The sequence below is a fragment of the Saccopteryx leptura genome, chromosome X (assembly GCF_036850995.1).
Source record: "Saccopteryx leptura isolate mSacLep1 chromosome X, mSacLep1_pri_phased_curated, whole genome shotgun sequence".
In the NCBI taxonomy this organism is placed as follows: domain Eukaryota; kingdom Metazoa; phylum Chordata; class Mammalia; order Chiroptera; family Emballonuridae; genus Saccopteryx; species Saccopteryx leptura.
In genome coordinates, this window is record NC_089516.1 from 72,197,735 (window position 1) to 72,223,726 (window position 25,992).

The window sequence follows — 25,992 nt, forward strand, 5'->3', positions numbered from 1 at the left end:
CACAAAAGTGGTCTCAACAAATTTAAGAAGATTGAAATCATATCAAGCACTTTCTCTGATCACAATGGCATAACACAAGAAATCAACCACAACAGAAAAATTGAAAAATTCTCAAACACATAGAAACTAAATAACAGGTTGTTAAATAACGAATGGATTAAAAATGAGATCAAAGAACAAATAAAAAAAATCCTAGAAATGAATGATAATGAGTATACAACAACTCAAAATTTATAGGACATAGCAAAAGCATTACTGAGAGGGAAGTTCATAGGACTACAGGCACACTTTAAGAAGCTAGAAAAAGCTCAAATAAACAACTTAACCCTGCATCTAAAAGAACTAGAAAAAGAACAGCAGTTAAATCCCAAATGTAGTGGAAGAAAGGAAATAATAAAGATTAGAGCAGAAATAAATGACATTGAGGCTAAAGAAACAATAAAGAGGATCAATGAAACTAGGAGCTGGCTCTTTGAAAAGGTAAACAAGATTAATGAACTTTTAACTAGACTCACCAAGAAAAAAAGAGAGAGGATTCAAATAAATAAAATTAGAAATGAGAGTGGAGAAATAACAACTGACACAACAGAAATACAAAATATTAAAATATTGTAAGAAAATACTATGAAGAACTGTATGCCAAAAAACTAGACAACCTAGATGAAATGGAAAAATTCTTTGAAATATACAATCTTCCAAAAATTAATCTGGAAGAATCAAAAAACCTAAACAGACCGATTACACCAAATGAGATCAAAACAGTTATCAAAAAACTCCCAACAAAGAAAAGTCCTGGGCCAGATGGCTTCACAAGTGAATTCTACCAAATATTCAAAGAAGAACTAACTCCTATCCTTCTCAAGCTATTTCAAAAAATTCAAGAGGAAGGAAGACTTCCAAGCTCCCTTTATGAGACGAGTATAATTCTGTTTCCAAAACCGGGCAAAGACTACACAAAGAAAGAAACCTATAGGCCAATATTTCTGATGAATATAGATGCTAAAATCCTCAACAAAATATTAGCAAACCAGATCCAACAACATATAGAAAAAAATCATACACCATGATCAAGTGGGATTTATTCTGGAAAGGCAAGGCTGGTATAATAATCAAGCAATGTTATTCATCACATAAACAAAAGGAAGGAGAAAAACTACATGATAATTTCAATAGATGTAGAAAAAGCATTTGATAACATCCAGCACCCATTCATGATCAAAACTCTCAACAAAGTGGGAATACAGGGAACATACCTCAACATGATAAAAGCCATCTATGACAAACCCACAGCCAACATCATACTCAATGGGCAAAAATTAAAAGCAACCCCCTTAAGATCGGGAACAAGGCAGGGGTGCCCCCTTTCACCACTATTATTCAACAGAGTTCTGGAAGTCCTAGCCACAGCAATAAGACAAGAAGAAGAAATAAAAAGCATTCAAGTTGGAAAAGAAGGAGTAAAGCTATCATTATTTGCAGATGATATGATATTGTGTATAGAAAACCATAAAGTCTCAGCGAAAAACTACTGAACCTGAAAAATGAATTCAGCAAAGTGATATAAAATTAATACTCAGAAATCAGAGGCATTTTTATACGCCAACAATGAACAGTCAGAAAGAGAAATTAAGGAAACAATCCCCTTCACTATTACAACCAAAAAAATAAAGTACTTAGGAGTACATTTAATCAAGGAGACTAAAGACTTGTACTTGGAAAATTATAAAACATTGATAAAAGAAATCAAGGAAGATACAAACAAGTGGAAGGATATACTGTGCTCATGGTAAGGAAGAGTAAACATCATTAAAATGTCTATATTACCCAAAGCAATCTATAAATTCAATGCAATACCAATTAAAATACCAATGACATACTTCAAAGATATAGATCACATATTCCAAAAATTTATATGGAACCAAAAGAGAACACGAATAACCTCAGCAATCTTAAAATAGAAGAATAAAGTGAAAGGTATCACACTTCCTGATATCAAGCTATACTACAAGGCCATTGTACTCATAACAGCCTGGTACTGGCATAAGAACAGGCATATAGAGCAATGGAACAGAACGGAGAACCCAGAAATAAACCCACAACTCTATGGACAACTGATATTTGACAAAGGAGGTAAGGGCATACAATGGAATAAAGACAGCCTCTTCAACAAATGGTGTTTGGAAAATTGGACAGCAACTGGCAAAAATATCAAACTAGACCACAAACTTACACCATTCACAAAAATAAACTCAAAATGGATAAAAGACTTAAATGTAAGCCATAAAACCATAAGCATCGCAGAAGAAAATATAGGCAGTAAGCTCTTTGACATCTCTCGCAGCAATATATTTGCCTATTTATCTCCACAGGCAAGTGAAATAAAAGACAGGATAAACAAATGGGACTATATCAAACTAAAAAGCTTTTGTACAGCCAAAGACAATAAGAACAGAATAAAAAGACAAATTACACAATGGGAAAATATATTTGACAGTACGTCTGATAAGGGGTTAATAACCAAAATTTATAAAGAACTTGTAAATCTTAACACCAGAAAGACAAACAATCCAATCAAAAAATGTGCAAAAGAAATGAATAGACACTTCTCCAAAGAGGACATACAGACGGCCAATAGGCATATGAAAAAATGCTCAACATCACTAATCATTAGAGAAATGCAAATTAAAACCACAATGAGATATCACCTCACACCAGTCAGAATGACACTCATCAACAAAACAACACAGAATAAGTGCTGGCGAGGATGTGGAGAAAAGGGAACCCACCTACACTGCTGGTGGGAATGCAGAATGGTGCAGCCTCTGTGAAAAACAGTATGGAGATTCCTCAGAAAATTGAAAATCGAACTGCCTTTTGACCTGGCTATCCCACTTTTAGGAATATACCCCAAGAACACCATAGAACAGTTCCAAAAGGAGAAATGCACCCCCATGTTTATGGCAGCATTGTTCACAATAGCGAAGATCTGGAAACAGCCCAAGTGTCCATCAGAGGAGGAGTGGATTAAAAAGCTTTGGTACATATATACTATGGAATACTACTCAGCCATAAGAAATGATGACATCGGATCATTTACAATAACATGGATGGACCTTGATAACATTATACGGAGTGAAATAAGTAAATCAGAAAAAACTAAGAACTATATGAACCCATACATAGATGGGAGATAAAAATGAGACTCAGAGACATGGACAAGAATGTAATGGTAACAGGGGGTGGGGTGGAGGGGTGGGGAGGGGGTGAGGAAGGAGAGGGAGGAGGTAGGGAGAGGTGAGGGGAGGGGCACAAAGAAAACCAGATAGAAGGTGATGGAAGACAATTTGACTTTGGGTGAGGGTTATTCAGCATAATCAAATATCAAAATAATCTGGAAATGTTTTCTCGGAACATATGTACCCTGATTTACCAATGTCACTGCATTAAAATTAATAAAACTAAGATTAAAAAATAAAAATTTGGAAATGTATGAAGAGATATTTGGTCAACATCACTAGCCATTAGGGAAATGCAAATTAAAACCACAATGAGATATCACTTCATATCTATCAAAGTGGCTAAATTTTTTTTAAAAGTGACAACACAAAATGCTGCTGAAGATGTGAAAAACTGGATTTCTCATACATCATTTTTAACATGCAAAATGGTATAGCCACTCTGTAAAATGGTTTGGTAGCTTCTTTAAAAATTAAACATTTAACTACCATATGACACTTTTGGGCATTTATTCTGAAGATAAATAAACCTATGTTGACCTTAGAATGTGACTCTAGTTGGAGACAGGCCCCTTAAAGAGTTGATTATGTTAGACTGAGGCCATTAGAGTGTACCTCTATCTAATCTGGCTGGCGTTTTTATAAGAATATGAGATTATGACACACTGAGAGTTGCAAGGGGCACATGTCCACAGACAGATGACCATGGAAAGAGCCAGCAAGAGAGTATCTATCTGCAAGCCAAGAAGAGAGGCAGCAAAATGAAATCAAACCTTCCAACACCTTGATTTTGTACTGCTAGCCTCCAGAACTGTAAGAAAACAAATACCACCCAATCTTTGGTATTTTGTTATGGAAGCTCTAGCATAATACACCAGAAATGCAATTTAGTGCAAATAAAAAATGGTGAAATAAAATAAGATTATATTAGTCTGGTCAAGCTGCCATAACAAGATATCACAGATTTGGGAAGTTTAAATAACATAAATTTATTTTCTCACAGTTCTGTAGGCTAGAAGTTCAAAATCAAGGTCCTAGGGTTGATTACTTCTGAGACCTCTTTTCTTAGCTTGTAGACAGCCATATTCTCTGAGTGTCCTCGCATGGCCTTTTCCTCTGTGTGCACATGAAAAGAGATAGAGAAAGCTGATGTTTCTTCCTCTTCTTATAAGGGCACCAATTCTGTCAGATTAGTGCCTTACACTTATGACTTTATTTAACCTTAATTATCCCCCTAAAAGTTCTATCTCAAAATAGAGTTGCATTGTGGGTTTGGCCTTCAATATGTAAATTGGGGAAGGGACATAAATCACTTTATAACAAAGTTATATAGTTTCGTTCATAGTACTGAATGTCAATTTCAATACTATGTCAATTTCTTGGATTTGAAAGGTACCGTGGTAACATAAGATAATGTTATCATTGGAGAAACTAGGTCAAGTATACACAGAAACACTCTGTACTGTTTTTGCAACTTCTCATGAGTCTAAAATTATTTCAAAATAAGTTTAAAATAACAAACAAAAGAAAGCAGTATTCTAAGAAGCCCTGCAGTATACAGGATTTCTTGTCTTAATTCTCTGCATACCACAGAGGAAGCAAGGCAGGTTAGATCCTGACTTCACAAGTTACTGGCTGTGCAACCTTCATCAATTCCCTAAGCTTTCTGAGCCTCAGTGTCTATGTCTTTAAAAACATGACATACAGGGCAGAGCACTGCCCAGGGCATTGAGAACCCTGGATCTTCGCCCATATATTTTTTCCCATTGATTTCTGGGTATTTTTGAAATATTTCTTATAGTTTAGTAAACTGAAGATAATCTCCAACCTGTTCTCTCTCACAAAACTGTCGTCGGGATCTAGAGTGGCAACACCAGGTTTCTGCCTCATTGACATCCTCGTCTAGCCTTTAGCATTTTCTTCTTCAATTAGAAAAAAATCAAAGATGGAAGGTAGAAGGTGGCAGGGGGGTTGGGGGGGATTAGGCAACATGTAGAAAGGAAGAGGGGAAAAAGCTGCACGCCAGATGTTTTTTGAGAAATGAAGAAAGTGTGAGGTGAAGTAAGCGTTTGACAAGAATGTTTAGAAAGAAGATTAATCACCATTTCAGTGTTCCATGTCCAAAGTGATTGTGTCTTTGCTTGTTTGGCTGGGTCTGATTTCAGAATTAGAGAAACCAACTTTCTCATTAAGGCAAGATGGGGCAGGGGGGTGGGTGGAGGAACAGACCAGGGCTCCCCAGTGATTGGCCTCTAATAAAGGACAGATGGAAATGACTGGAATGCCCGTAAATAAAGCAGAAAGCAACTGAGAGAAAAACTGTTAAAAGAAAGTACATAAACAGTTTGACCTCAAACTACCAGGTTCTGACTTGCTGATAGGGGTGTAAAACTAATTTGTCAGCTTGGTTTTAAGTGCCAAACAGTGAGTGCTGAAGTGGCAAGGAAGACCAGTCAACAAGTACAGTCAGACCCACTGTTCAAAATCTTTCTATGGCTTCCCACTATCTCCCAGGAAAAATCCAAATCCTTTGTGATGACTGTAAGGTCCTCAGTAAGCTGGTCCAAACCTGCCTTCCAACCTTCTCCCTGATTGTGTCTGAGATCCACGAAATGAAATAAATGTATCGACAACTTCAAAAACAGCATTGGACTCACAGTCATGATACCTAGGTTCAAGAACTCACATTCCTATTAATGGGCTGTGTATCTTGAAAAGAAATTCACCCAACTTCCCTGAACTTTAATGTCTTCCTCTGTTAAATGTGGATAATAAATTCCACGATGGGGATGACTTTATAAATTACATAAATATCTAACCACTGTGCTGTACACCTGAAATTAATATAAAATAATATTGAATGTCAACTTTAATTGACAATTTAAAAAGTTCCCTATCACAATGACATAGCGGGATTTTTGTGAAGAGTGCAACAGATAAAAACAAAGCATGTAGGAGATCCCAACAGGTTTCAAGCATCAGGTATCTGTCAGCCCTGGCTGCAGTATTTTAATCTTTGAGGGTAATTAGTCTCAAATCTCTCCTACTTAGGAAAGAGTACATCTGGAACCAATCATTTAATTATTTGAGACCCTCTGAATCTTTGCTAAAGATATTCTATTAGAAACCTGTACACTGTTAGAATGTAAATTGGTCCAACTACTATAGAAAACATTATAAAGGTACCTCAAATTTTTTAAATGGAACCACCAAACAATCCAGCAATCTTACTTCTGGTTACATATCCAAAGGAATTAAAATTAGTGTCTCAAAGAGATACTTTCAGTCCCATATATTGTATATTGTAGCATTAGTCACAATATCCAAGACATGGAAGCAATCTAAGTATCCATCAATAGACAACTAGATAAAGAAAATGTAGTGTATACATACAATGGAATATTATTCGGTCTTAAATAAAGAAGAATCCCTGCCATTTGTAACAACATCAATAAACCTGGAAGATATTATGCTGAGAGACTTAAGGACAAATATTACATGATACCACTTATATGAGTAGTCTGAAATAGTCAAACTCCAAGAAGCATAGAGTAGAATGGTGGTTGCCAGGGACTTTGGGGAAGGGAAAATGGGGATGTATTAGTCAAAGTGTATGAACTTTGAGTTTGCAAGAATAAGTTCTAGCAATCCATTGTATAGCTTAGTGTTTGTAGTTAACAATACTGTGTCAATACTAAAAATTTTGCTAATAAAGTTAATCGTATATTAAGCACTATTATCCCAAAAATAATAAGTAAAAAAGGACAGGAGAAAACTTTAGAAGATAATAGAAAAGTTTATGGCAAAGAGTGTTGTGATGATTTCACACATGTATACTTATCTACAAACTCATCAAGTTGTGTACATTAAATATATACAGCTATTTGTATGTAATTATACCTCAACAAAGTAGTTTTTTAATTTTTTTAATTAGAAATTAAATTTAATACAGTGACATTGGTCCATAGGAACACACAAGTTTTAGATGTACATCTCCATGACATGTGATGTTGTTTGCCCATCACTCATAATCAAAATAAAATATTTATAAAGATGATCTGTAAGAGTGTGTTCATATCTCTTTTGCCTCATCTCCAAACAAAGTTCATCTCTACTTTCTCTGTGTACCTTACATAAAATTTTATGGCTTCCACTAACTGCACTGTATTTTAATTATCTGCTATGGGCCTATTTTTTCCACTAGACTGTGGGATACTCAAGAATTGTCATTGAATTTAATATGCCCAACACTTAGTATGCAGTAAGTTTCAACAGGGCTTGCAAAATTAAACCACTGAATTGAATATTCTATCAATAATTTGGGATATTGTTAAATAAATGTAGAGCTATAAAATTTATTCTGGTATCAATTATAATTATTTCAATTAATTTCAACAAAAACTGACTTAGAACAATTTATATAAAAGACACTAAGCAAGAAAATCAAGATGGCAGTGGAGTAAGTGGTTGTTATACTCATCCCCTTTCAGGACAAAACTGGAGTTACAACCAAATTTAAGAACAATCATCCTGAGCCTTGGACAGCTGACTCAGTGAATAAAGCATCATCCCAGTGTGTGGATGTCCAGGGTTCAATCCCTGATCAGGGCACACATGAGAAGTGAAAATTTGCTTCTCTTTCCCTCCCTCTCCCCCTTTACTCTTTCTTACCCTCTCATAGCCAGTGGCTCAATTGGTTCGAGCATCAGCCCCAGGTGCTGAGGATGACTAGGTTGGTCTGAGCACATCAGCCTCAGACACTAAAAATAGCTCAGTTGATTCAAGCATCATCCCCAGATGGGGGTTGCTGGGTGGATCCCAGTCTAGGTACAGGCAGAAGTCTGCCTCACTATCTTCCCTCTTTTCACTTTAAAAAAAAAAACAAACCCTACAATAAGATATCAACTCACACGTGCCAGAATGCCAACTCATACACATTGAACAAATGAAAAAGTATCTATATAAACACAAGAAAGGCTGAGACACACTCTCACCATAAATCCCACCCCCAGCACAGAGCCATACAGTCAGAAGAGAACCTCAAACTCCCAGCTTCTTGTTGAGGAGCAAAGGTTTGCACCTTACAAATAGTGAAATATGGTTTACCAAGATAATGTCAGACCTCAGTAAATACACCAATTTGACCTTTTGTCAATCGTCTTTTATGTGGAGCAACTGATTCTTTTTCTCAATCTTTTATCTACATTTTCTCTTTTGTAAAGAAAACAGGGCCTATGGCAAAAAAAAATAACTCCAACCAAGTAAGTCAAGTTGTTGGCCCTGGCCAGTTGGCTCAGTGGTAGAGTGTCGGCCTGGTGTGTGGGAGTCCCAGGTTTCATTCCCGATCAGGGCACACAGGAGAAGCAACCATCTGCTTCTCCAACCCTCCCTCTCTCACTTCTCTCTCTCTCTCTTCTCCTCCTGCAGCCATGGCTCCATGGTCTCTGCCTCAGGCGCTACAAAATGGCTCTGGTTGCAAAGGAGCAAGGGCCCCAGATGGGCAGAGCATTGCCCCCTGGTGGGCTTGCTGGGTGGATCCCACTTGGGGTGCTTGTAGGAGTCTGTCTCTCCCTGCCCTCCTCTCACTAAAGAAGTCAAAAAATAAAAAAATTAAAGGAAGTCAGGTCCAGAGGGTAGACAAAAAAGTTTTAACTTTACAGAGAGTTATAGCCAAAAGCAAACCCATATAAGCACTGGGCTCATGACAGTCAAATTTGGGCATTAACTTGATGGTCAGATTAAAAGACTCAAAGCACCATGACAGGTTCATAAGACCTCAAGAGAAAGCAAACTTATGATTTTTCATGGCAACCCATTGTCTCTCTGACAACCTCAAAATTTTCTTTTAAGTATTATCTCAGTGCAAACATCCATTCCTTTCTCCCTCCCCCTAATGAAGATATTATGATACTCCAGACATTTTTGCTCTGCCCCAATCATAACATACAAACCACTATCCGCCCCAGCTGCTAATATGATTCCTCACTGCCCAGGTATAGTGAAGCAGTTGCAGACTGTACTATAGACATCTTTGGGTCTTCATACCTTGCCTCCCCAGAACAGAGGAGGCTTTGAAAAGGCCTTAGGGAACTCCCTCTGAGGTCTCCACACACACCTCAACTGGTCTGTTCCTGCTGAAAGATTGAGGAGGGCTGAAACAGCCAAACAAAGCTAATAACTTCTTACCTATTGACTTTCCTAATTAGAGACTATGGTTCCCCGCTTGACCTGTGAAAAAGGATTAGAAAGAAATGGGAGTAGGGAAGAAAATATGAAAGTGAATGTGGAAAAAGACAGCTCAACACATAAACTGGCAAGAGGAAATTTCTTTCTTTCTTTATTTTTTTTTAAATAATTTTATTTTTGGGGGGGTGACATCAATAAATCAGGATACATATATTCAAAGATAACATGTCCAGGTTATCTTGTCGTTCAGTTACGTTGCATACCCATCACCCAAAGTCAGATTGTCCTCTGTCACCTTCTATCTAGTTTTCTTTGTGCCCCTTCCCCTCCCCCTTTCCCTCTCCCTCTCCCCCCTCCCCCCGTAACCACCACACTCTTATCAATGTCTCTTGGTCTCACTTTTATGTCCCACCTACGTATGGAATAATGCAGTTCCTGTTTTTTTCTGATTTACTTATTTCACTTTGTATAATGTTATCAAGATCCCACCATTTTGCTGTAAATGATCCGATGTCATCATTTCTTATGGCTCAGTAGTATTCCATAGTATATATGTGCCACATCTTCTTTATCCAGTCATCTATTGATGGGCTTTTTGGTTGTTTCCATGTCCTGGTCACTGTGAACAATGCTGCAATGAACATGGGGCTGCATGTGTCTTTACGTATCAATGTTTCTGAGTTTTGGGGGTATATACCCAGTAGAGGGATTGCTGGGTCATAAGGTAGTTTCATTTTCAGTTTTTTGAGGAACCACCATACTTTCTTCCATAATGGTTGTACTACTTTACATTCCCACCAACAGTGTATGAGGGTTCCTTTTTCTCCACAGCCTCTCCAACATTTGCTATTAACTGTCTTGTTAACAATCTTTTTTTTTAATCCACTTTTTTTAGAGAGGAGAGAGAGCGGTAGAGAGAGAGAAGGGGGGAGGAGCTGGAAGCATCAATTCCCATATGTGCCTTGACCAGGCAAGCCCAGGGTTTCAAACTGGTGACCTCAGCGTTTCCAGGTCAACGCTTTATCCACCGCGCCACCACAGGTCAGGCCTCCTGTCTTGTTAATAATAGCTAATCTAACAGGTGTGAAGTGGTATCTCATTGCAGTTTTGATTTGCATTTCTCTAATAACTAAAGAAGATGAGCATTTTTTCATATATCTGTTGGCCATTTGTATTTCTTAAGAGGAAATTTCTGATAACAGAAAATGGGGCTTTGTTAGAAGGCCTCACACCCATGCCCTTAAGTTTTTATCATCCTTTTGAATCATCCTCTACTATGCAAAAAGAGCTACTATAAAAGAAAAAGGAGACTCCATGCATGGCTTGTAGTCCCAGCCAAACTCCTCCATACAACTTAAAAGGCTAGGAAATGGCAGGCAACTTTCAGTGAAAGTAAGAACTACACTGGCTCCTTCACTCCTAATCTATCTGCCCAATATTTTGTACTAACTTCCCTTCTAGGTTCAGAGAATTCATGGCAAGTGGGGTTGAAGAGCCTGACAACCTATTTTCAAATACCTCTGGTTTCAGATCCACACCCACTGCCTTGTGGATAATGTGAACAGACATATATGTAAACAAGGAGCCCTTCCCACTCCACCCTCTGCTACACCACCACCACTATGACCCATGAAATTATTCATGAAATTTGGCATAAATATTCAGTCAACAACCAACAGAAATTTGGAGGAGTCTTCATGTATCCATATCTGTCTCAAAAGTATCTGTCTCTTGGCTAAGATGGACTGTGCACCAGGTTTTCCACTATAAAGTGTATATTTTCTCCTTTATAATAATAAGTAATCCATGAGTACATTTAAATTCCCTGTTCCCATCAAACTTTCCCCCACTACTTTTAGCACTTATAGATGGTTCTTGTCTGAGTCAGTGATTATTATGATGGTTGTAAAATAGTGATTTTTCTAACTCTATTAGTTCTTCTAAAACCAACATCATGTGGCTTCTGCTATGATGCACTAAAAAGGATACAGCATCCCTTTTGTGCATAATCTTAAAATAATCATAAGAAAATATGAGACAAACTCAAATTGAGGAATATCATTTTTTTAAGTGAGAGGAACAAAGATAGACAGATTCCCACATGCACCCCAACCAGTATCTACCTGGTTACACCATCTAGGGCTGATACTCAAGTACCAAGCTATTTTTAGTGCTGATGCTGATGTGCCTCAGCACCGGGACCACCCTGGAACCAGTTGAGCCACTGGCTACCAGAGGTATAAAGGGAGAGAAGGGAGAAGGGGAGAGACAGAGACACAGATGGTCACTTCTCCTGTGTACCCTGACCAGGAATCAAACCCAGGACGTCTATGCTGGGCTGATGCTCTATTCACCGAACCACCGGCCAGTGCCAAGGAACATTCTATAAAATAACTGGCCTGAACTCTTCAGAAGTGACAGTGTCTTGAAAGAAAAAGAAAATCTAAGGAACTTTTCCAGGTTAAGGGAGCCTGAAGGTGAAAGTATGATCCTCAATTGGATCCTGAATTAGAAAGGGAGATTGCTAAAAAGGACATTATTGAGACAATTGGCTAAATTTGAATATGAACAGTATATTAGGTAAGAGTATTCTATCAACGTTAAATATCCTGAATTTAAAAATTGTACTGTAGTGATATAAGAAAATGCTTTAAATACTCTAAGGTATTTAGAGTAAAACATCAGAGAAGCTGCAATTAACTCTCAGATGGTTTAGCAATAATAAAAATTAAAAAGAATAAGGTAATAAGACAGAACTAGTGTTAATATAGCAGAATGTTAACAGTTAATAGATATAAAGGATATATAGGATTCATTGCACTATTGCAACATTCTGTAAATTGAAATATTTACAAAATAAAAAGGTTAAAAGTATAGTATGTACACATATACTTCAGCATAGTATATATGTATATACAATAGCACAGAGTATATATAATATAATATATATCTAATATCTTTTATATAAATGAGCACATATACTATATGTGTATATAAAATATTCATTGTTATATAATAGTATATATTTATGTCATATATACATGTAGTATATAGTATGCATGACCATATATAATATATGTAATAGTAATATACAGCAATAATACATAAATAGTAAATAGTCTATATGACCATATATGTGTATATATGTATATAATATATACTGTTAGGTAATATGCAGTTAAAATATTAATATTTATATATTTATTTATATACTCATTTTATACTCACTCTTTTTCTGCAGTCTCAGAGGAAAAAGCGATCTTCTTTTTAAAAGTTGAACCTTATACTGGGTTTGTAGATCTCATCTCCTCCCATCTTCTCTAGTTCTTCATCTATCTATTATCTTTTTTAGGTTCTTGATTCATCCATTATCTTCCAAAATCAAACTTCATTGATTCCTTCCACACTGAGACTTCACCTATCCCACAAAATCTTCCACATTTATTCAATTGCCCCTGACCTTTATTCATTTCCTTCAGTTGAAGATTCCTCCAATCAGTCAAAATTTAGTACTTCTTTTTTCAACTTCCTCACTGTAAATTCACTCAAAACATAAAATCCTTGTCCCTCATTATTTACATACAACTCCCAACAATCCTCTCCATTCACTATTCAAAATAGATACAGAAATCCAACAAATCTTCACCACTTGCACTGCCACAATCTCAATCCACCACCATCCTTCCCTGAATCACTGTCACAACCTGATAACTTATCTCCCTGTCTGCACCTTTAAAATTTTATTTTTTGGTTGAATTTATTGCGGTTACATTGGTTTGGAAAACCATACAGGTTTCAAGTGTACAGCTCAATAAAACATCATCTGCACACTGCATTGTGTGCCCATTGCCCCAAGCGAAGTCTCTTTCCATCCCCATTTCCCCACCCCTTTGCCCATCTCTAACTATCTCCACTCCCTTTCCCTCTATCACCACACTGGTGACTGTATCTATGTGTTACATTTTTTTTTGCTTAATACCTGCACCTTCTTTCATCCAGCCCCCTCAGCCCTCCTCCTCTCCAACAGCTATTAGTCTATTCCATGTATCCATACCTCTGTTTCTATTTTGTACATCAGTTTATTCTGTTCATTGGATTCCACATATAAGTGAGATCAATGGTACTTTTCTTTCTCGGACTGGCTTATTTCATTTAGCATAATAATCTTCAGGTCAATGGATGGACCTGTCTTAACACTTTCCTCTCTTCAAATCATCCTCCACAGAACAACCAGAGTGATTATTTTTAAATATAAGTCAGTTTAAAAAAAGGAAATAAATAATTTTAAATTTAAAAATAATAAATTAAATTAAATTAAATTAAATTAAATTAAATATAGGTCAGTTAGGCCATACCTGCCTCTGGAATGAAATACAGAAATTTTCTTAAAGGGTTATAAGGACTTGCATGCTCTGGATCTTTTTTCTTTTTAGTCTTATCTTTAGCCACTCTCCAGCAAACATTCTTCACTTTAGCCACTTCAAACAATTTGTTGCTCCCCAAATATGCCAACCATTCTCACTACCACCTCTATGCCTTTACACATACCATTCCAGTCTTCTGGAATACCTTTTGCTCACTTTTCTGGATGAACTTGACCATCATAACTCAACTCAACTGTCACCTCCAAAGAAAAGCACCACTGATTAACACAGTGTAATTGAAAAAGGATGGCATACATAATAGAAATATCAGAGTACAGAACCTGACTATTATTCCCTAGTTGTGCAAACTTGAGAAAGTTATTAACCTTCATGAACTATAATATTCTTAGATTTAAAATGGGTATAATAATATCTACTTCCATAGGGTTTTTGTGAAAAATAGATGAGATAAATCTTTAAAGTGGTTGACACAGTCTCTGACACATTTTGGGCCCTCCATAAAAGTTAGTGTCCCTCCCTCTTTCCAAGGTAAAAATTTAATTATTTTGTTCTCAAAGAATCCATAATTCTTTTCACAGATCTCTACAATAACCCTAAATTCTAATGACTTGCTTGCTTCTTTGTTTCTACAAAGTACACTCTTTAAGGACTTAGGTTGTCAGGTTCATCTTTGAATCTGCGACACCTAGTACATAGCCTAAAAGTTAACAAGCAAGCACCAAATATATGTTGGACTTTTTCTTTGTTCGAATCTTGCTTCCGCCCCAAATACTCAACTAAAATTGTCATCCCACAAGTCATGTATGGTTTCTTCATTGTCATATCAATAGATGTTCAGACTGTTACCTATGCTTGGAATAGCTTCCCCTTTTTCTAACCATATAACAAAGCTTTCAACGTGAGTTAGCTCAGAACTCTCTTCCCAAAGCTCTACCTGACAATCCTAGTAAACTCTCCTTTCTATAAGCTAACAGTTTTTAGGTGCATCACTAAGTGAGAAGCCCTGTTCTAGAAAAAAAAGGAGAGGCAGAGGAATTAGGGGAAAGAAAGAGAAAAGAGGGGGAAGAATGATGGAAAAGGTAAAATTGGGATTCAAAAATATCTTAATACACCATAGGAGTGGTCAGATCTAAAAGTAATAAAAATGTAATCAAAATTTAAATGAATGTCTGCAACTGAACAATTATTCTGTTCAGTTCTAACTAGTAGAACTAAGGAGTAGAAGTTAGAAAGGAGTAGATTACAGCTGAAAATAAGATTGATCAACAATGGGCAGAGACAAAAAGTGTTGCACTGAGTTTACCATCATAGGCGGTCTTAAAGCACCTTCTGGATGACTCTTTGGTAGGCACAGTTTAGAAGAGGATTCTGGCATCAAATGGAGAAGTTGGACATAAGCATTTGATGACTTTTTTGTCCTGAGATTGACTGATTCCATGTTCCATGAAGAGAAAAAAATAAAGGAGACAACAGTAGGAGAGGCTATATTGTACTAACTGATAATTCATAAGAAAGATAATCAAAATGGTAGAGGAAGGAGCAAAGATATGAAAAGAACAATGAAGGACAACAAGGGAGCTATAGGCCTCTGGGGCACATCAGTAGGAAACTGAGAGTATCGGAGCTGTCAGATTCTAACTTATATTCTCAGAAACCTGCTCTTTCCCTCCCTTTCCCTAAACTCTCTAAATCCTTCAGTCTCCCCAACCCTGTTGGCACCTACCACAACTGACAAGGCTATCCATTTCTATTGTCTGGGTAGCTCATAATATTTGAAAATAGCAACTGTCAGTAGACAGGACATTGATGAGGCAAGACAAGAAGCACACAAATCCTATTTCTCTCTCCTCTCTGCATTTACCCCTGGAAGCTTTTACATCCTTGCCTCACATGCATAGGGAGTCAGAGGAGAAAGATGACCAATTTTGAGACCAGTGTTATTCATTCCAGAGACCAAGAAAGACCTTCACTTCCAAGAGGAGAGCAGAATCAATGAAGTCTAATCTGTTTGCTTGATATTTTATATTAGGAGCAAGAAGAATCTCTTGGCTTAGATTCCTGGTTCTGTTTTGTGGTCTGAGTTATTGAAATTTTTAGTATCTGCCACAACCAGAGTGATTTTACTAAAATACAAGATGGGACAAAAGTAGATTTACAGTTGTAAGTATGTAAAACAGCTTATTTGTATTATTATTTATTAATTATTACATTATTTTCCATATGAATAACTATAAACCTAGTGTTTCCCCATCCTGTATGTTCTGATTACATTACACTATGCTTGAGGCACTTCAATCACTCTCCATTACTCACAGAATCAAGTTCATACTCTCTCACATAGCATACAATAATTCATCTCTTGCCCATTACACTTAATATTCACTATTTCCACCACAATAAATATTTTTCAGTTCTTTGAAGGTACCATGATCTCTCATACTACTGAACACTCAAATATATTATTCTCTCTGCATAGAAATCTCCCCCTCATGTTATTTGTCCATTCTCCTCCATAATTATTGCCACTATCCTTGTCTTGGTCACCACCATCTCTAAAAATAACTAGAAACATTGCTTCCAAACAGAAGACCCTGTCTCCATTCTAGCCATCCAACCCATTCAGTCCATTCTCACAAAATAGCCAGAGTGATACTTCTAGAACAGAAATCTGATCTTGTCACTCAACTCTGTAAAACCTTTCAATGATTTCACTTTACTCATACACCCAAGTCTCTGCTTTTTCACAAGTCACAGAAACTCTTTTATCATGTAGCTCCTGCATATATATCCAGCCCCACCTCTCATCACTCCCTTTCACGTGCCCTTCATACTCTGTTCTACATCGCACCAATCTAGCCTCTACCATCCAAATACATATAAATTTACTTCTACTCTTCAATTGCTTGCAATGTCCTTCTCTGTCTTTACTGTACAATAAGCTTCCATTCAGTCATTTTTTCATCCAATTCACAAACATTGAACACCTACTTTTATACCAAGTACCAAGCTAGTCATAATCAATACAGAGTCTAATAAGACATTATCTCTGCTCTAAAGCAACTACAATATAATGGGATAAAGAAACAAATGTATCATATTTCCCCGTGTATAAAAAGCACCCTTTTTCAAAAAATTTAGAGTCTAAAAACTAGGTGCGTCTTACACGGTGGTTGTAGAATTTTACTTGCATTTTCCACCTTTTCATGCTTATTTTTGTACTCTTTATTGTAGTTTTTTTACTCCCATCTTGCATTTCCTGCTTTTTCATTCTTGTTGTCTTTGTGCTCATTGTTTTACACTTGTTAATGGTATTTTACAGTAGGTTTCATTTTGCCACATTCTGCCCAGAAATGGCTCAGAAAAGATTTTTGTACAGTGTTGAATTCAAGTTAAAAGTGATCCAGTTTGCAAAAGTAAATGGAAATCGTGCTGCTGAACGTAAATTTGGTCCTCCTCCAACTGAGAAATCAATCTGAGACTGACTACGGGAAGAAGAAACCCTACTGAAAACGCCACAGCAGAAGGCCATGAGAGGCAAGTCAGCAAAATGGCCTGATTTAGAGAGAGAATTGAAGATATAGATTGAAGAGCAAAGGGCAGTTGGAATTCCTGTGTCCACAAAGATGGTTCAGCATGAGGCAAAAAGAATTGCTGATGAAAAAGAAGTTATTGATTTCAAAGGAGAACAAAATTGGTGCTTCATGTTCATGAAATGGAGTGTACTGAGCATGTGAACATGCACCAGACTTGCCCAAAAGATGCCTGAAAGTTATGAGCAGAAGGTACTTGAATTTCATTGTTTTGTCATTCAATGTCGGAAGACACATCAGTTTGAGTTGGGACAGATTGTAAATATGGATGAAGTCCTCCTTCAATTTGATGTCCCAAGTAACAGAACTGTTGATAAGAAGGGGATGAACACTGTAAATGTGAAGACAAGTGGACATGAAAAGGCAAGTGGACATCATACAGTTGTTCTAGCTTGTTGTGCCAAAGAAAGCAAGCTGCCTCCTATGATAGTTTTCAAATGCAAAACAATGCCAAAAGAAGACATCCCTCAAGGAGTGATTGTCCATGTTCATGAAAAGGGTTGGATGGATCAGAATGGAATGAAGATCTGGTTTGAGAAAGTTTGAGGGAGGAGACCAGGTGGGCTCTTACACAAACCTGCCTTATTGGTGATTGATCAGTTCAGGGCACACATAACAAAAAAGACAAAGAAGATTACTGCTGAGCAAAAAACAAACCTTGCTGTCATACCTGGAGACTTAACATGCCAGCACCAACCACTTGATGTCAGCATTAACAAACCCTTCAAAACTGCCATGAGAGGTAAATGGAACCAATGGGATGAAGTCTTCTTGGGACAATTTGACACCAGCAGGAAAAGTGAGGAAACCAACTATAGGAGAAGTTTGTACCTGGGTGAAAAGATCCTGAGATAATATCAAGATTGAGATTGTTGTAAAGTCATTTAAGTGTGGCATTTCAAATGTCATAGATGGAACTGAGGATGAGGCAATATATGAAGACAGTGATTCATCATCAGACACAGGTGAAGACAAGCTAATGGATGGGAGTTTTGACAATGATGAGGACTTGTATGAATTTTATGATGAATAAAACTTGAGTTCAACAACTTTATGTAATACATTTATTTTTTCAAATTTTGGGCCCCAAAATTAAGATCTGTCTTATACATGGGAGTGTCTTACCCATGGAGAAATACAGTATATCACACTGTTATACAGTGCAAAAACAAATGCTATTATAAAGTTATACATCAAGTGTTTAAAAACCACAAAGGAAGGACAACTAAGTCAACTTAAGGAAATGACATCAGCAAAATGGGAGAATAGGTTATCTCTAAAAAAAATCAAAAAAAAAAACAAGCAGATACTGTCTGAACAAATTTGGTCAGAACTTTGGAAAACAGTTAAAAGTTAACAATGCTTAACCCTGGGTTCAAAAATTGTCACCATAAAAATGATAGGAAATTTTGTGGTATTTTTACTTACCCTTCCCCACACCATCTATGGCCAGTGGTAGAAACTTTGGGGGGAAAGTCGCTATAAAGAAACTCATATAATTTTCAACAATCAAAGTAGTAGAACCTTGAGAAGAAAGAGGAACTGGTATCCAGAGATAACACATTATATAATTAAAACATCCAGGCATACAAAGAAACAGGATTGTATAGCCCAGTGGTCAGCAAACTCATTAGTCAACAGAGCCAAATATCAACGGTACAATGATTGAAGTTGAAATGTTTTGAGAGCCAAATTTTTTAAACTTAAACTATATAGGTAGGTATATTCCTTATCAAGGTATCGCCTGCACATGGTATTTTGTGGAAGAGCCACATTCAAGGGGACAAAGAGCCACATGCAGCTTGCAAGCCACAGTTTGCCAACCAGGGGTATAGCCCATTCAGGACAATAAAATAACTTGATAGTAAACAGCAAAAGTTCAGATATCAGACTTATGCACAAAGACTTTAAACAATTGACATTATTATATTTTAAATGATAAAGAAAACATACACAAAAAAATAAATAAAATTAGAAAATTGATATATATGAACAAACTGAGACTATCAATATAGAAATAGAAATTATAGAAAGAAACCAAACAAATTCTGGAGCTAAAAAGTACAAAAACCAGAAATAAAAAATTTACTGCAGAAATTCATCAGAAGATTTGAGCAGACAGAATAAAGAGTCAGTACAAATAAAACAATTGAAGTTGAATGCAGGAGTATAAAGAGAAAAAATGAAGCAAAGTGAACACAGCCAAAGATACTTGTGGGACACTATTTAATATAATAAATAATGGCCATAAACTTCCAAAACTTGATGAAAGATATGAACATACACATCCCCAAAAATCACAAAGCTCTGAGTAAAATAAATTCAGGAAGATCCACATTGAGAAACATTATAATCAAAATGCAGAAAGACAAAGCTAAAAAGAGAACATTAAAAGCAGCTAGGGAGAAACAACAAGGCACACAAAGAGATATTCAAAAATATTAACTATTGATTTTTCACTAGAAATTACTGAGGCCAGAACACAGGAGGTTATATAATTAAACTGCAGAGAGATAAACCCTTTTCAACTATGAATTATTTATATGTCAAAAATGTACTTCAAAATGAGGAGTAAATTAATACATTCTCAAATAAATAAAAGCTCAATTTATTAATATTAAACCTGCCAAAAAAAGGGCTAAAGAGAGTCTTTCAGATTAAAATGCAAGCTAAACAGTAATTCAAAGCTCTTTGAAGATATAAAGAACTCCAGTAAAGAAATATAAAAGGAATTTTTTAAAGCCAGTAGTATTATATTTTGGGTTAGCAATTCTACTTTTTATATTCTACAGGACTTAAAAAAACAAATGCATGAAAATAATTATATATCTTGGGTTTTAGGAAAACAATATATAAATATTTAATTCGTGACAACAAAAAAAGAGGGGGGAGAAATATGTAGGAGCATAATTTTTGTGTTTTACTGAAGAAAAGTTATTATCAATTTGACATAAATTTCTATAAATTTAGAATGTTAAATATAGAACCCCATGGTAGCCACAAAGAAAACTCCTTTTAAATAAATACACAAGAGAAAATGAGAGGTGAACCAAAATGGTTTACTGGAAAAAAACCAATTAGGGGTGTCCAAGATGGCAGTGGAGTAGGTGAAAGTTAAACTCAACTCCTCCCAGTACCAAACTAGGATTACAACTAAATTATAGAACAATTAGGATGACATCAGAGTAATGGTGGCATAAGAGATACCCTTAATCTCTCTCCTTGAAAGTTCAACAAATTGAACAGCCATAACTCAGTGAAGGAAACCTAGTTGGACTCATAGTTTGCTGAAATATCTGCACATCAAATCAACTAAAGGTGGGAAGAGTAGAGACTTGGAGGTGAAAAATAAGAAATACTCATGGATGGGCTGTAGAGAGGGGGAGAAATCAAGTTTATCTGGGTTTCATCTGCCAGGAAGAGCAGAGAGATGAGGGGGGACACTGAGATAAGTGCTAAATTAAAGCATAAAATGAGTTCAGGGACAGGGAAGAAGATGAAACTCTGTGACACTGGCAGTGCTCCTCAGGTCTACCAGCAGCCTGCACTGGGGACAGAGACACACAAAGTGTGGCAATCCAAACTCATAGATCCCACCTCCCTCCCCACGCAGGGTACAAAGAGTAATAGTGGTATACCTCAAAACTAACTGCAAAACCACTGTTTCACTTGAAGAACAGTGGTACTCTCTATCTGGTCCCTGGGCTGTTGGAACAAAGGGAAGGACACACAGAGAGCTGAGATCGCCATAGCTGGGAGAAAGAAGGAAGAATGCTGTAAAGCCCTGACAGCAAGCCTGGCCCCATCATTATGGCTGCAGCCCCACCTCCACCATCACAGCAGAGGTCAACCTGTAGCATCTCAGCACAGGTCAACCTAAAAATTTTACAAAGCTAAAACTTGTAATCCAGTGCCACCTAATGGAAAGTAATAGAAAATCTACTTGCAAGTGCAATACCATTCTCAAATAACATCTGGGCAGAGAAAAACTAATACCATGACTAATGAAAAATAAGATGCAGTTCAGAAAGAAAATGGAAAATATCCAGAAAGCAATTTTAATCAATGGAAACTTTGGAGTTAAATGACAGAGAATTCAAAGTTAATGTTTTGAAAATATACAAGATGAGAGAAAAAGTGATAGGCAATTTACTATACTCAGAAAATGATTAATGAGCAAAATGAGTACTTCACCAAACAGACTGAACCTTTCAAAAAGAACCAAATAGAGATGAAGAACTAAATATATAAATTGAAAAATGAGCAAGCAACTTTAGATACTAGAACAGGGATAGAGGATAAAATCAGTGACATTAAACATAGGCAACTAGAAATGATATAGATGGAAGAAGACAGAGACAATATTTTTTTTAAATGAGACAGCTCTACTAGAATTGTCTGACTTCATCAGAAGAAACAATATAAAATAATTGGTATATCATAAGAAGAAGAGAAAGACAAGGTAATGGAGAGCTAATTAAAACAAATAATTGATGAGATCATCCCAAGCCTATGTAAGGAATTAGATCCTAAAATCGAAGAACACTTCATTACCTCAGTACAAACAGGCCTTCTTCAAAGAACATTGTAATGAAAAACAGTCAAAAAAAAACAATGACCAAAAGAAGTATGCTCAAGGTATGTAGGAAAAAGAAGAAAATAACATATATAAGAAAGGCCAACAGTGTATCATAGGCCTTCTCAGCAGAAACTCGATAAACCAAAATACAGTGGAACCAAACATTCAAAGTGCTGAAAGAGGAACTACCAGCCAAGAATAGTATATCCATCAAAGTTATCCTTCTAATATGAAAGAAAATAAAAAAATTTTGCAAACATACAGAAGCTGAGGGAATTTATCACCAGAAAATACCCACTGCAGGAAATACTTGAGGGGGTTATTCTACCTGATAAAGAAAAAAGAGAGAGTGACATCAGAGAAATGGCGCCGTGAGGAGTGCTCCCGATACCTCTCCCCAAAATTTCAACAAGTTCTTCAACCAGTGACAGAAAAATTTGTCCTTGGAGCATCTAGAAGTCCCACACGCTGAACAAGAATGTATGATCGAGTGAAAAATTGATTAAATATATAATCAACCCTGAAGGAAATAAGATGGAGAAAGGAACACTTCGCCTTCCTCACTAACCTGAGCAAAGGCTGCTTTCACTCGGAAATGAGATAGTGAGGGCTGAGAGTATGGAGGGAGCTGGGCTGCGGCACAGATGTCCAAACCAAGGAAAGAGTGTGCCTGTGGCAACTCAGCTCACGCAAGCCAACGCCTGCGCTAAACCCCAGCAAAGACAGGACATCGGCAGCCACCATTAGCCACGATATCCTTGTCAGCGAGCATGCATAGTGTGTTTGAGGTTTCTCATAGCGCCCCGGGAGTGGGTGCCTGTGTTCCCAGACAGAGGGGCAGGGTCAGAGGCCTTTGTGTGGGCTGTGACCAGAGTCTCAATGTGGTCTCTGCACCCTGAACAGCGGAGCACGGGGAGTGTGGCAAAAGCAAACTTCCCTATGCCCAAACTTCTCCGGGTGGGCAGGCTGCCTCACTCAGCCATTCCAGCTAACATCCTGGGGGAAAAAAATATGGAAGCGTTAGGGGAAGGGGCGCACAGACGTCTCTAGAGCATATCTGTGGATCCAATCGCTGAAATTAGCTTAATCCACAGTCTGCTCACCTCCCAACTGACTTACATGGCTCTAACTGACAAGATCTATCTCAGTTCAGCGATCTAAGACAGGAGGCATGATATTTTTTAGTGCCTCTTGCTATGCACATAAGGGTGGGGGGCAACTTCCTGTAAACTGATACAGGGTAAAAAACACAATCCCACAGAACAAAACTCAGAGAACACTGCAGAAGTTAGACAGGTTAAGCTGTAGGCTTTTTAACAAGGAAGAAGCCTGCAGAAAGAAATCCCATGGAATGCTAAGGCAAATTTAACTAGATATACCTGGGGAACTGAACAGAAGTCAACATGCCCCCATACCTGATTAAGCTGGTGGCTCTGATTGGCAGAGCTTTTATACTCAGGGCTACACATTAACAAGAGGTACTTGGCAAATTTTAAGACCTCCTGTTCTTCAGGCAGCGACTAGGGCATCTTCTTCCCAGCCAAAACAGGTTACAAAGTGCAAAAAGTGGGGAGAGTGGTCCCACAGAGTGTTGAGGCATATTGGACATGCCTGGAGGCTCATAGAAAGGCATCTTGAGAGCAATTGGCTCCCCCAACCCTGCCTGATTACGCTGGTGGCTCTGACTGACAGAGCCTTACCCAGAGCCCTGCACTGAGTGGGGATAGAGGGGGGATTTGCCGGCTCTGTGAGCGTCTTACTCTCCAGGCAGAGGCAGTGGTAACCCCACAGCTGGATCATCAGGCTGCTAATTCAGGAAGGAGAGACTAGGAGAGAGGCTCCGGGAAAACAGACTCTCTCATTGTCGGAACCTGCAAATGCTAACAAGCCCCGACTACCAACGAGACTGAAGCCTAATATATGACATCGCCTTAGAAACTCATCAACTGCAAATCTCTACCTAAGCATGCCACAGAGGCAGAGCCTGAGGTACAGAGCCACAGACCAGGAAGAGGGAGAGGAAAGAAAAAGGAAGAAGAGAACTGCTCAAAATCAAGAAAAATCCACAGACTTTATAACTTTTTCCACTTTTTTTTGTTTCATCTTTTTGTCTTTATTATTATTATTTTTTCTTCCACCTTGGTCACTCTATTCTCTGCTCATCTTATTCTTTTTTCTTCTTGTTGCTAAACTACCCATAAGTGTTTCATTTCTCAATTTCTTTCTTTTCTTCTTCTCTTCTCTCTATGAGGGTTACACTCCAAAACATTTAACTCCCTCTTTTTTTCTTTTTCCTTCTTTTCTTTTTTCCTTTTTTCTTTTTCTCCCTCTCTATTAGTTTCTTCTTTTCTCCTTTACTTTTGCTCTCATTCAATCCTCACTCATGAACAAATTATTTTATATGGGACTCAAATTTTTCATTGAGGCATTGTGGGTGCTCTTTACTTCACTTTTTAACTCATTAGGATTCCCCCCAACCCCAGCTCTCCATTCTATCTAGTTTTTGCTCCACATAATACAATAGTAATATTTTTTCTTTTTCCTGTATCCCTCTTATACCTCTCATTATATCACAAGTCGACCATCACTTACAAGAAAATCATTTTATTCTTGACCCAAATTTTTTCCTCTTTTGCATTTTGTGGGTCTCTACCTCCTTTATGCCCCTTTATCACTTCTCCCCAATTCAAGCCCTCCATTATAGGTAGTTTTTGTTCCATTTAGCACAATATAATTCACAGTTTCTCATAATATTTTCTCAAGGAGAAGGAGAAAAGAGAAAAAAATAATAATAAACTTTCTTTTTTCTCTCCATTTTTTCTTTTTTGACTTTTCATTCTTTATTAATTCTCATTAGTGCTATTAAAAAAACCATCCTCAGATGCCATTAAGGAAAAGGAAATCAAATATCATGGATACAAAAGACAGAGATGTAGCACAGATAGATGAGAAAAAATCTATGGATAAAAAATTTAATATATTGGAAAACTTGGAGTTAAATGACAGAGAATTTTTTTTGTATTTTTCTGAAGCTGGAAACGGGGAGAGACAGTCAGACAGACTCCCGCATGCACCCGACCGGGATCCACCCGGCACGCCCACCAGGGGCGATGCTCTTCCCACCAGGGGGCGATGCTCTGCCCCTCCGGGGCATCACTCTGCCGCGACCAGAGCCACTCTAGCGCCTGGGGCAGAGGCCAAGGAGCCATCCCCAGCGCCAGGGCCATCTTTGCTCCAATGGAGCCTCGGCTGCAGGAGGGGAAGAGAAAGACAGAGAGGAAGGAGGGGGGGTGGAGAAGCAAATGGGCACTTCTCCTATGTGCCCTGGCCAGGAATCAAACCTGGGTCCCCCGCATGCCAGGCTGACGCTCTACCGCTGAGCCAACCGGCCAGGGCCATATGACAGAGAATTTAAAATAGAAACCCTAAAAATACTCAGAGATATACAAGAAAACACAGAAAGGCAATTTAGGGTGCTCAAAAAACAACACAACAAACACAAAGAATATATTACCAAGGAAATTGAAAATATAAAAACAAATCAAACAGATGAAAAACTCAATTCATAAACTGAAAAACGAGGTAACAAGCTTAGCTAATAGAACAGGCCAGATAGAAGGTAGAATTAGTGACATAGAAAACAAGCAACTTGAGGCACAACAGAGAGGAGAGACTCAAAAATTTTAAAAAATGAGAAAGCCCTACAGGAATTGTCTGACTCCATCAAAAAGAATAACATAAGAATAATAGGTATATCAGAGGGAGAAGAGAGAGAAAATGGAATGGAGAACATATTCAAACAAATAATAGATGAGAACTTCCCAAGCCTGTAGAAAGAACTAAAGCCTCAAATTCAAGAAGCAAACAGAACACCAAGTTTTCTTAACCCCAACAAACCTACTCCAAGGCACATTATAATGAAACTGGAACAAACTAACGACAAGGAAAAAATTCTCAAGTCAGCCAGGGAAAAGAAGAATACAACATATAAAGGAAGGCCCATTAGATTATCATCA